General features: G+C 39.8%; 1 non-coding gene across 1 annotated transcript; it reads left to right on the forward strand.

Moving 5' to 3' along the window:
* Window positions 1-12,495: 12,495 nt before the first annotated feature.
* LOC112753845 (small nucleolar RNA R71) lies at window positions 12,496-12,603 on the forward strand. Its single transcript, XR_003178209.1, has one exon. It is a non-coding gene; the product is annotated as a small nucleolar RNA R71 (small nucleolar RNA).
* The last annotated feature ends 341 nt before the right edge of the window (window positions 12,604-12,944 follow it).

A 12,944-nucleotide genomic window follows, 5' to 3' on the forward strand; every position in this document is an offset into this window, starting at 1 on the left:
TTAACTCCAAGAAAGGTCTCTACACGTGAAAGCTTCAATGCTCAGCCCAACCACACACCAAGTGGGCCCCGGAAGTAGATTTTTACACTTACTATTCTAGCTTACTCATTTTCTGTAACCCTAGGTCACTAGTTTATTATAAAAACTACTTTTAGTGATTCATCTTGTACCTCATGACACTCTACGCATTTCATATTGTATTTCTGACGGCATGAGTCTCTAAACTCCATGGTTGGGAGTGAGGAGCTCTGTTGTGTTTCGATGAATTAATGCAATTACTACTGTTTTCCATTCTATCACGCTTGTTTCTGTTCTAAGATATTCATTCGCACTTCAACTTGACAACCACCTCCATTCTATCTGAAATAGCTTGAGTGCATATCTCTTGGGTTTCTAATCTAAGATTAGAACCTTCGTGGTATAGGCTAGAATTATTGGCGGCCATTCCTGAGATCCGAAAAGTCTAAACCTTGTCTGTGATATTCCGAGTAGGATCTGGGAAGGGATGACTGTGACGAGCTTCAAACTCACGAGTGCTGAGCGTAGTGATAGACTCAAAAGGATCAATGGATCCTATTCCAACATGAGTGAGAACCGACAGATGATTAACCGTGCGGTGACAGCGCATTTGGACCATTTTCACTGAGAGGACGGATGGTAGCCATTGACAACGGTGATCCACTAACATACAGCTTGCCATGGAAGGAGCCTTGCGTGTATGAAGAAGAAGACAGTAGGAAAGCAGAGATTCAAAAGATAGAGCATCTCCAAAACCTCAACCTGTTCTCTATTACTGCAAAACAAGTATTTATTTCATGTTCTTTTACTTTTTACAATTAAATCTGAGAATTATTGATATCCTGACTAAGAGTTACAAGATAACCATAGCTTGCTTCAAGCTAACAATCTCCGTGGGATCGACCCTTACTCACGTAAGGTATTATTTGGACGACCCAATGCACTTGCTGGTTAGTTGTGCGGAGTTGCAAAAGTGTGATTGTAATTTCGTGCACCAAGTTTTTGGCGCCGTTTCCGGGGATTGTTCAAGTTTGGACAACTGACGGTTTATCTTGTTGCTTAGATTAGGAATAATTTATTTTTGTTGGTTTAGAGTCACTAAATTTGAGTCTTTTATTTTAGTTAGTTTCATATTTTAAGTTTGGTGTCAGTTGCATACTTTTATTCTCTTTTAATTTTTTGAATTTGCATGTTCTTAGTTCTTTCTTGATCTTTAAAAATTCTAAGTTTGGTGTCTTCTTTGTGTTTTCCTTTAAATTTTCAAAAATTTGTGTTTGATTTTTTAAAAATTTTAAGTTTGGTGTGTTTTTGTGCTTTTATTTACTTAAAAATTTTTCAAAAATTTGTTCTAAGTTTAGTGTCATTTTGTTGTTTTTCTCTTTCCTCATTAAAATTCAAAAATTAAAAAAATATCTTTTCCTTATTTTACTCATAAATTTCGAAATTTTGCATTAAATTAGTCAAAGATTTTCAAAATCATATCTTTTTTTAGTCAAGTCAAAATTCTAATTTCAAAAATTGATCTTTTCAAATCTTTTTCAAAAATCAAATCCTTTTAATTTCTTCAATCATATCTTTTCAATCATATCTTTTTTTTTATAAATTGCAATCATATCTTCTCAATCATATCTTTTTCAAAATAGTTTTCAATCATATCTTTTTGATTGCTAATTTCAAAATCTTTTTCAAAAAAAAAAATCACTTAACTACTTTTCTCTTTCATATTTTGAAATTAACTAAGCATTCTTTTTCCAAAATCTTTTTAATTGATTAATTAATTTAGTTATCAATTTACTTTTATTTCATTTTCGTCTAATTTTCGAAAGTTTTATTTTATTCTCCACTTATTTTGTTTTATTTTTTTCGGTTACTTTTAATTAAATAAAATAAAAAAAATTTATTAAAAATATAATTTAATTTCAATTCATATCAATTCCCTTTTCTCCATCATGGACATAAGTGGAAGTGAACAGTCTAGAAGAACTCTGGGGTCATATACTAACCCCATTACAGCTACATATGGGAGTAGCATCTGTATACCTCCCATCAAAGCAAGCAATTTTGAGCTAAATCTTCAGCTCATTATCATGGTGCAGCAAAATTGCCAGTATTCCGGTCTTCCACAGGAAGAACCTACTGAGTTTCTGGCACAGTTCGTACAAATTACTGACACAGTACATGATAAAGAAGTGGATCAGGATGTCTACAGATTATTACTATTTCCATTTGCTGTAAAAGATCAAGCTAAGAGGTGGTTAAATAATCAACCCACAGCAAGCATAAAAACATGGAGACAGTTATCAGATAAGTTCCTGAATCAATTTTACCCTCCAAAAAGGATGACACAGCTAAGGCTGGACATCCAAGGCTTTAAACAAGAGGATCATGAATCCCTTTATAATGCCTGGGAGAGGTACAGAGGGATGCTAAGGAAATGCCCCTGTGAAATATTTTCAGAGTGGGTACAGTTAGACATCTTCTACTATGGGCTTACAGAAAGAGCTCAATTATCTCTAGACTACTCAGCTGGTGGATCTATACACATGAGAAAGACGATTGAAGAGGCTCAAGAACTCATAGATACGGTTGCTAGAAATCAACATTTGTACTCTAGCAGTGAGTCCTCCATAAAAGAAAAGGCTAGGACAGTAACTACTGATCCTAATCCTCAAGAACAGATTGTTAAACTTAATCAGCAATTACTCCTTGTGACAAAACAATTAGCAGAATTTAAAGAGATGCTCCAAGACACTAAAAATGCTAACAAGAATATCAAAGTACAATTGAATCAGACAAGACAGCATCTATCTAAACAGATAACAGAAGAATGCCAAGCTGTCCAATTAAGGAGCGGGAAGACATTGAATAAATTAGCTCAAAGTAGCAAAAAGCCAAGAAAGGAACAACTGACAGAGGATGACCAAACCACTGCCCAAAATCCCTCTGAGGACAGCAAGAGCCCAGAGAGGAATAATTCTGGCATTCAAACGCCAGAAAAGGGAGAAAAGTTGGCGTTGAACGCCCATTCCTTGCCCAGTTCTGGCGTTCAAACGCCAGAAAAGGGTGGGAAGCTGGCGTTAAACGCCCATCCAGTACCCAATCCTGGCGTTCAAACGCCAATGAGGGATCAGACACCTGCAAGTGCTGATAGTAACCCCTCTAAGAAGGCTTCTCCAACCACCTCTGTAGGGAATAAACCCACAGCAACTAAGGTTGAAGAATATAAAGCCAAGATGCCTTATCCTCAGAAACCCCGCCAAGCGGAGCAGGATAAACAATTTGCCCGCTTTGCAGACTATCTCAGGACTCTTGAGATAAAGATCCCATTTGCAGAGGCACTTGAGCAAATACCCTCTTATGCTAAGTTCATGAAAGAGATCTTAAGTCATAAGAAGGATTTGAGAGAAACTGAAAAGGTGTTTCTCACTGAAGAATGCAGTGCAGTCATTCTGAAAAGCTTACCAGAGAAGCTTAAAGATCCAGGAAGCTTTATGATACCATGCACATTAGAGGATGCTTGTACCAAGACAGCTCTATGTGACCTTGGAGCAAGTATCAACCTAATACCTACATCCACTATTAGAAAGCTTGGCTTGACTGAAGAAGTCAAACCAACCCGGATATGTCTTCAACTTGTTGATGGCTCCATTAAATATCCATCAGGCATAATTGAGGACATGATTGTCAAGGTTGGGCCATTTGCCTTTCCCACTGACTTTGTAGTGCTGAAAATGGAGGAGCACAAGAGTGCAACTCTCATTCTAGGAAGACCTTTCCTAGCAACTGGATGAACTCTTATTGATGTACAAAAAGGGGAAGTGACCCTGAGAGTTAATGAGGATGAGTTCAAGTTAAATGCTGTCAAAGCCATACAGCATCCAGACACATCAAATGACTGCATAAGCACTGATATTATTAACTCTTTGGTGAAAGAGATCAATATAACTGAAAGTCTTGAATCAGAGCTAGATGACATCTTTAAAGATGTTCAGCCTGATCTGGAGGAATAAGAGGAAATAAAAGAACCTCTGAAAATTCCTCAGGAAGAGGATAAGCCTCCTAAACCCGAGCTCAAACCACTACCACCATCCCTAAAATATGCATTTCTGGGAGAAGGTAACACTTTTCCAGTGTTCATAAGCTCTGCTTTAAATCCACAGGAAGAGAAAGCACTAATTCAAGTGCTAAGGACACACAAGACAACTCTTGGGTGGTCCATAAGTGATCTTAAAGGCATTAGCCCAGCAAGATGTATGCACAAGATCCTATTGGAGGATAATGCTAAGCCAGTGGTTCAACCACAGAGGCGGCTAAATCCAGCCATGAAGGAGGTGGTACAGAAAGAGGTCACTAAGTTACTAGAGGTTGAGATTATTTATCCTATTTCTGATAGCCCCTGGGTAAGCCCTGTCCAAGTTGTACCCAAAAAGGGAGGCATGACAGTGGTTCACAACGAAAAGAATGAACTGGTTCCCACAAGAACAGTTACAGGGTGGGGTATATGTATTGACTACAGAAGGCTCAATACAGCCACCAGAAAGGATCATTTTCCTTTACCATTCATAGACCAGACGCTAGAGAGACTAGCAGGTCAAGATTATTACTGCGTTTTGGATGGCTATTTAGGTTACAACCAAATTGCAGTAGATCCTCAAGACAAAGAGAAAATAGCATTCACATGTCCATCTGGAGTATTTGCCTACAGAAAGATGCCTTTTGGTCTGTGCAATGCACCTGCAACCTTTCAGAGGTGCATGCTTTCTATCTTCTCTGATATGGTAGAGAAATTTTTGGAAGTCTTCATGGATGACTTTTCAGTATTCGGAGACTCATTCAGCTCCTGTCTTGACCATTTAGCATTTGTTCTGAAAAGATGCCAAGAGACCAACCTAGTTTTACACTGGGAAAAATGTTACTTTATGGTGACTGAAGGAATCTTCCTTGGGCATAAAATTTCAAACAAAGGAATAGAGGTGGATCAAGCTAAGGTAGAGGTAATTGAAAAATTACCACCACCTGCCAATGTAAACGCAATCAGAAGCTTTCTGGGACATGCAGGATTCTACAGGAGGTTTATAAAGGATTTTTCAAAAATTGCAAAACCTCTGAACAATCTACTAGCTGCTGACACGCCATTTGTGTTTGACACAGAGTGTCTGCAAGCGTTTGAAACCCTAAAAGCTAAGCTGGTCACAACACCAGTCATCTCTGCACTAGATTGGACATTACCATTCGAACTAATGTGTGATGCCAGTGACCATGCCATTGGTGCAGTGTTGGGACAGAGGCATAACAAGCTTCTGCACGTCATTTACTATGCTAGCCGTGTTTTAAATGATGCACAAAAGAATTACACAACCACAGAAAAAGAGTTACTTGTAGTGGTTTATGCCATTGACAAGTTTAGATCCTATTTAGTAGGTTCAAAAGTGATTGTGTATACTGACCATGCTGCTCTTAAATACCTACTCACAAAGCAGGATTCAAAACCCAGGCTCATAAGATGGGTGTTGCTTCTGCAAGAGTTTAATATAGAAATAAGAGACAGAAAAGGGACAGAGAACCAGGTAGCTGATCACCTGTCCCGGATAGAACCAGTAGCAGGGGCGTCCCTCCCTCCTACTGAGATCTCTGAAACCTTTTCGAATGAGCAGCTTTTCGCCATTCAGGAAGCACCATGGTTTGCAGACATTGCGAATTATAAATCTGTGAGGTTCATACCCAAAGAGTATAGCAGGGTGCAGACGAAAAAATTAATTTCAGATGCAAAGTACTACTTATGGGATGAACCATATCTCTTTAAGAGATGTGCAGACGGAATGATCCACAGATGCGTATCCAGAGAAGAGGCACAGAAGATCCTATGGCACTGCCATGGATCACAATATGGAGGACATTTCGGAGGTAAGTGAACAGCCACTAAGGTCCTCCAATGTGGCTTCTACTAGCCTACTCTCTATAGAGATGCCCGAGAGTTTGTGCGTAACTGTGACAGTTGCCAAAGAGCTGGCAACTTGCCTCATGGTTATGCTATGCCTCAACAAGGGATCTTAGAGATTGAGTTGTTTGATGTATGGGGTATTGACTTCATGGGTCCCTTCCCACCATCATACTCGAACACTTACATTCTGGTGGCAGTGGACTATGTATCTAAATGGGTAGAAGCAATTGCCACACCCACTAATGATACTAAGACCGTACTGAAATTCCTCAAGAAATATATCTTCAGCAGATTTGGTATCCCCAGAGTACTAATCAGTGACGGGGGCACTCATTTCTGCAATAAACAGCTATATTCTGCTATGGTCCGATATGGAATTAGCCACAAAGTGGCAACTCCATATCACCCACAGACAAATGGGCAGGCTGAAGTCTCTAATAGAGAACTAAAAAGAATCCTGGAACGGACTGTAATTGCCCGTAGAAAGGATTGGGCAAAAAGCTTGGATGATGCTCTGTGGGCATACAGAATAGCATTCAAGACTCCTATAGGAATCTCTCCAAACCAGCTTGTGTATGGCAAGGCCTGTCATCTGCCCGTGGAACTGGAATATAAGGCCTATTGGGCAACCAGATTCCTAAACCTGGACGCCAAGTTAGCTGGAGAGAAGAGATTGCTCCAGCTGAATGAGCTAGAGGAATTCAGACTCAATGCTTTTGAAAATGCTAAAATTTATAAGGAGAAAGCAAAAAAGTAGCATGACAAGAAACTGTCATCTAGAGTCTTTAAACCAGGATAGAAGGTTCTGCTATTTAACTCTAGGCTCAGACTATTGGTGCAGGAAATCATGATCGTTCATTCCTTGGTAACAGCGCTAAAAACTTAATACGCACGTTCATAATTTTAGTTCTTTTTCATAATTTCGATACAACTAACCAGCAAGTGCACTGGGTCGTCCAAGTAATAAACCTTACGTGAGTAAGGGTCGATCCCACGGAGATTGTCGGCTTGAAGCAAGCTATGGTCACCTTGTAAATCTCAGTCAGGCGGATTCAAATGGTTATGGTGAATTGATAATTAAAATATAATTAAAATATAAAATAGGATAGAGATACTTATGTAATTCATTGGTGAGAATTTCAGATAAGCGTATAGAGATGCTTTCATTCCTCTGAACCTCTGCTTTCCTGCTGTCTTCATCCAATCATTCCTACTCCTTTCCATGGCAAGCTTTATGTAGGGCATCACCGTTGTCAATGGCTACATCCCATCCTCTCTGTGAAAATGGTCCAATGCGCTGTCACTGCATGGCTAATCATCTGTCGGTTCTCGATCATACTGGAATAGGATTTACTATCCTTTTACGTCTGTCACTACGCCCAGCACTCGCGAGTTTGAAGCTCGTCACAGCCATCCCTTCCCAGATCCTACTCGGAATACCACAGACAAGGTTTAGACTTTTCGGATCTCAGGAATGGCCATCCATGGGTTCTAACTTATACCACGAAGACTCTAATATCTCGGACTCGGTCCTCTGTATTAGATATATAAGAGATACTCATTCTAGCTTGTTTGCATGTAGAACGGAAGTGTTTGTCAGGCACGCGTTCATAAGTGAGAATGATGATGAGCATCACATAATCATCACATTCATCATGTTCTTGGGTGTGAATGGATATCTTAGAGAAGGAATAAGCTTGAATTGAATAGAAAAATAATAGTACTTTGCATTAATTCATGAGGAACAGCAGAGCTCCACACCTTAATCTATGGTGTGTAGAAACTCTACCGTTGAAAATACATAAGTGATAGTGGTCCAGGCATGGCCGAGAGGCCAGCCCCCATGATCTAAGAACTAAAAGTCCCAAGATGTCTAATACAATAGTAAAAAGTCCTATTTATGCTAAACTAGTTACTAGGGTTTACAGAATTGAGTAAATGATGCAGAAATCCACTTCCGGGGCCCATTTGGTGTGTGCTTGGGCTGAGCATTGAGCTTTACACGTGTAGAGGCTTCTCTTGGAGTTGAACGCTAGTTTGTAACCTGTTTCTGGCATTTAACTCCACTTTGCCACCTGTTTCTGGCGTTTAACTCCAGAATGCAGCATGGAACTGGCGTTGAACGCCAGTTTGCGTCATCTAAACTCGGGCAAAGTATGGACTATTATATATTGCTGGAAAGCCCTGGATGTCTACTTTCCAACACAATTGAGAGCGCGCCATTTGGAGTTATTTAGCTCCAGAAACTCCACTTTGAGTGCAGGGAGGTCAGAATCCAACAGCATCTGCAGTCCTTCTTCAACCTCTGAATTTGATTTTTGCTCAAGTCCCTCAATTTCAGCCAGAAATTACCTGAAATCACAGAAAAACACACAAACTCATATTAAAGTCCAGAAATGTGATTTTTATTTAAAAACTAATAAAAATATACTAAAAACTAACTAAATTATACTGAAAACTATGTAAAGACAATGCCAAAAAGTGTATAAATTATCCGCTCATCACAACACCAAACTTAAATTGTTGCTTGTCCCCAAGCAACTGAAAATCAAATAGGATAAAAAGAAGAGAATATACTATAAATTCCAAAATATCAATGAAACTTAGCTCCAATCAGATGAGCGGGACTTGTAGCTTTTTTCCTCTTGAATAGTTTTGGCAACTCACTTTATCCATTGAAGTTCAGAATGATTAGTATCTATAGGAGGTCAGAGTTCAGATAGTGTTATTGATTCTCCTAGTTCAGTATGTTGATTCTTGAACACAGCTACTTTATGAGTCTTGGCCGTGGTCCTAAGCACTTTGTTTTCCAGTATTACCACCGGATATATAAATGCCACAGACACATAACTGGGTGAACCTTTTCAGATTGTGACTCAGCTTTGCTAAAGTCCCCAATTAGAGGTGTCCAGGGTTCTTAAGCACACTCTATTTTTGCTTTGGACCTTGACTTTAACCACTCAGTCTCAAGTTTTCACTTGACACCTTCACGCCACAAGCACATGGTTAGGGACAACTTGGTTTAGCCGCTTAGGCCAGGATTTTATTCCTTTAGGCCCTCCTATCCACTGATACTCAAAGCCTTGGATCCTTTTTATTACCCTTGCCTTTTGGTTTTAAGGGCTATTGGCTTTTTGCTCTTGCTTTTTGGTTTTAAGAGCTTTTGGCTTTTTCTGCTTGCTTTTTCTTTTTCCTTCTTTTTTTTCGCTATTTTTTTCTTTTTTTTTTCTGCAAGCTTTTGTATTCACTGCTTTTTCTTGCTTCAAGAATCATTTTTATGATTTTTCAGATTATCAAATAATATTTCTCCTTTTTCCTTATTCTTCAAGAGCCAACATATTTAACATTCATAAACAACAACTTCAAAAGACATATGCACTGTTCAAGCATTCATTCAGAAAATAAAAAGTATTGTCACCACATCAAAATAATTAAACTAGTTTCAAGGATGAATTCGAAACCATGTACTTCTTGTTCTTTTGTTTTTAAAACAGTTTTCATTTAAGAGAGGTGATGGATTCATATTCATAACTTTAAGGCATAGACACTTAGACACTAATGATCATGTAGTAAAGGCACAAACATAAATAACATATAAGGCTCAAAAATCGAAAAATAGAAAATAAATAGACAAGGAGATTAAGGAATGAGTCCACCTTAGTGAGGGTGGCGTCGTCCTCTCCTTGAAGAACCAATGGTGCTCTTGAGCTCCTCTATGTCTCTTCGTTGTCTTTCTTGCTCCTCCCTTATAGCTCTTTGATCTTCTCTAATTTCATGGAGGATGATGGAGTGCTCTTGGTGCTCCACCCTTAGTTGTCCCATATTGGAACTTAATTCTCCTAGGGAGGTGTTGATTTGCTCCCAATAGTTTTGTGGAGGAAAGTGCATCCCTTGAGGCATCTCAGGGATTTCATGGTGGGGGATTTCCTCATGCTCTTGTTGTGGTCCATGATCTCTTGTTTGCTCCATCCTTTTCTTAGTGATGGGCTTGTCCTCTTTAATGAGGATGTCTCTGGCCTTAGGTGCCATAAATGGTTATGGAAAAAAAAAGCAATGCTTTTACCATACCAAACTTAGAAGGTTTGCTCGTCCTCGAGCAAAAGAGGAAAGAAAGGATGAGAAGAAGAGGAGATGGAGGAGATGGAGGTGTGTGAATGGTTTGGTCACTGCGGGTTTAAGGTGGTTATGATGTGTGAAAAGGAAGGAGTGATGGTTTGAATTTGAGTGGGTGGGTGTAGGTGGGTGTATGATGGTTTTGGAGGAGTAATGGTGGTGATTGGTGGAGGTTAATTGAGGAAGAATGTTATGAAAAGGTGTGAAGATGAGAGAAGAAGTGGTAGGGATCCTGTGGGGTCCACAGATCTAGTGGGAATCCTGTGGGGTCCACAGATCAAATGAGGTCAAGGACTTAACATCCCTGCTCCAATTAGGCGTGTAAAACGCCCTTGCTGTGCAATCCTGGCGTTTAACGCCAGACTGCTGCCTATTTCTGGCATTAAACGCCCAAATGTAGCTTGTTTCTGGCATTTAACGCCAGGTAGATGCTTGTTTCTGGCGTTAAACGCCAGCTTGGTGCTTATTTCTGGCGTTAAACGCCAGACAGATGCTTGTTTCTGGCGTTTAAACGCCAGACTGCTTTCCTACAGGGTGTGCTATTTTCAATACTGTTTTTCATTCTGTTTTTGATTTTTCAGTAGTTTTTATGACTTCACATGATCATCAACCTAATAAAATACGAAATAACAAAAAGAAAATAAAATAGATATGATTAAATAACATTGGGTTTACCTCCCAACAAGCGCTTCTTTAATGTCAATAGCTTGACAGTGAGCTCTCATGGAGCCTCACATATAATCAGAGCAAGGTTGAAACCTCCCAACACCAAACTTAGAGTTTGAATGTGGGGGTTCAACACCAAACATAGAGTTTGGTTGTGGCCTCCCAATACTAAACTTATAGTTTGACTGTGGGGGCTTTTGTTGACTCTGCAGTGAGAGAAGCTTTTCATGCTTCCTCTCCATGGTTACAGAAGGAGATCCTTGAGTTTGAAACACAAGATTGTCCTCATTCAGTTGAAGGACTAACTCTCCTCTGTCCACATCAATCACAGCTCTTTCTGTGGCTAGGAAGGGTCTTCCAAGGATGATGGATTCATCCTCTTCCTTCCCAGTGTCTAGGATTGTGAAATCAGCAGGGATGTAAAGGCCTTCAACCTTTACTAACACGTCCTCTACTTGTCCATAAGCCTGTTTTCTTGAGTTGTCTTCCATCTCTAATGAGATTCTGGCAGCTTGCACCCCAAAGATCCCAAGTTTCTCCATTACAGAGAGTGGCATTAAGTTTATTCCTGACCCCAAGTCACACAAAGCCTTCTCAAAGGTCATGGTGCCTATGGTACAGGGTATTAAGAATTTGCCAGGATCCTATTTCTTTTGAGGTAATTTCTGCCTATCCAATGCATTTAGTTCATTGGTGAGCAAGGGAGGTTCATCTTCCCAAGTCTCATTACCAAATAATTTGGCATTCAGCTTCATGATTGCACCAAGGTACTTAGCAACTTGCTCTTCAGTAATTTCTTCATCCTCTTCAGAGGAAGAATACTCATCAGAGCTCATGAAGGGCAGAAGGAGGTTCAATGGAATCTCTATGGTCTCTAGATGAGCCTCAGATTCCTTTGGTTCCTCAAAGGGAAACTCCTTATTGGTCACTGGACGTCCCAGGAGGTCTTCCTCACTAGGATTCACATCCTCCCCCTCCCTTGTAGGTTCGGCCATGATGGTTAAATCAATGGCCTTGCACTCTCTCTTTGGATTTTCTTCTGTATTGCTTGGGAGAGTACTAGGAGGAATTTCAGTGACTCTTTTACTCAGCTGGCCCACTTGTGCCTCCAAATTCCTAATGGAGGAAATTGTTTTATTCATAAAACTTACAGTGGCCTTAGATAGATCAGAGACTATATTTGCTAAGCTAGATGGATTCTGCTCAGAATTCTCTGTCTGTTGCTGAGTGGATGATGGAAAAGGCTTGCTATTGCTAAACCTGTTTCTTCCACCATTATTAAAGCCTTGTTGAGGCTTTTGTTGATCCTTCCATGAGAAATTTAGATGATTTCTCCATAAGGGATTATAGGTGTTTCCATAGGGTTCACCCATGTAATTCACCTCTGCTATTGCAGGGTTCTCAGGATCATAAGCTTCTTCTTCAGAAGATACCTCTTTAGTACTGTTGGATGATTCCTTCAATCCATTCAGACTCTGAGAGATCATATTGACTTACTAAGTCAATATTTTATTCTGAGCCAATATGGCATTCAGAGTATCAATTTCAAGAACTCCTTTCTTCTGAGGCGTCCTATTACTCACATGATTCCTTTCAGAAGTGTACATGAACTGGTTATTTGCAACCATGTCAATGAGTTCTTGAGCTTCTGCAGGCGTTTTCTTTAGGTGAATGGATCCACATGCAGAATGGTCCAATGACATCTTTGATAATTCCGACAGACCATCATAGAATATATCCAGGATGGTCCATTCTGAAAGCATGTCAGAAGGACACTTTTTGGTCAGTTCCTTGTATCTCTCCCAAGCTTCATAGAGGGATTCACCTTCCTTTTGTCTAAAGGTTTAAACATCCACTCTAAGCTTGCTAAGCTTTTAAGGAGGAAAGAACTTGGCTAAGAAAGCCGTGACCAGCTTATCCCAAGAGTTCAGGCTGTCTTTAGGTTGAGAGTCTAACCATATTCTAGCTCTGTCTCTTACAGCAAATGGGAAGAGCATAAGCCTGTAGACCTCGGGATCAACCCCATTGGTCTTAACAGTATCACAGATCTGCAAGAATTCAGTTAAGAACTGAAAAGGGTCTTCAGATGGAAGTCCATGAAACTTGCAGTTCTGTTGCATCAGAGAAACTAATTGAGGTTTAAGCTCAAAGTTGTTTGCTCCAATGGCAGGGATTGAGATGCTTCTTCCATGTAAATTGGAATTTG

Source organism: Arachis hypogaea, chromosome 15 (assembly GCF_003086295.3).
Source record: "Arachis hypogaea cultivar Tifrunner chromosome 15, arahy.Tifrunner.gnm2.J5K5, whole genome shotgun sequence".
NCBI lineage: Eukaryota > Viridiplantae > Streptophyta > Magnoliopsida > Fabales > Fabaceae > Arachis > Arachis hypogaea.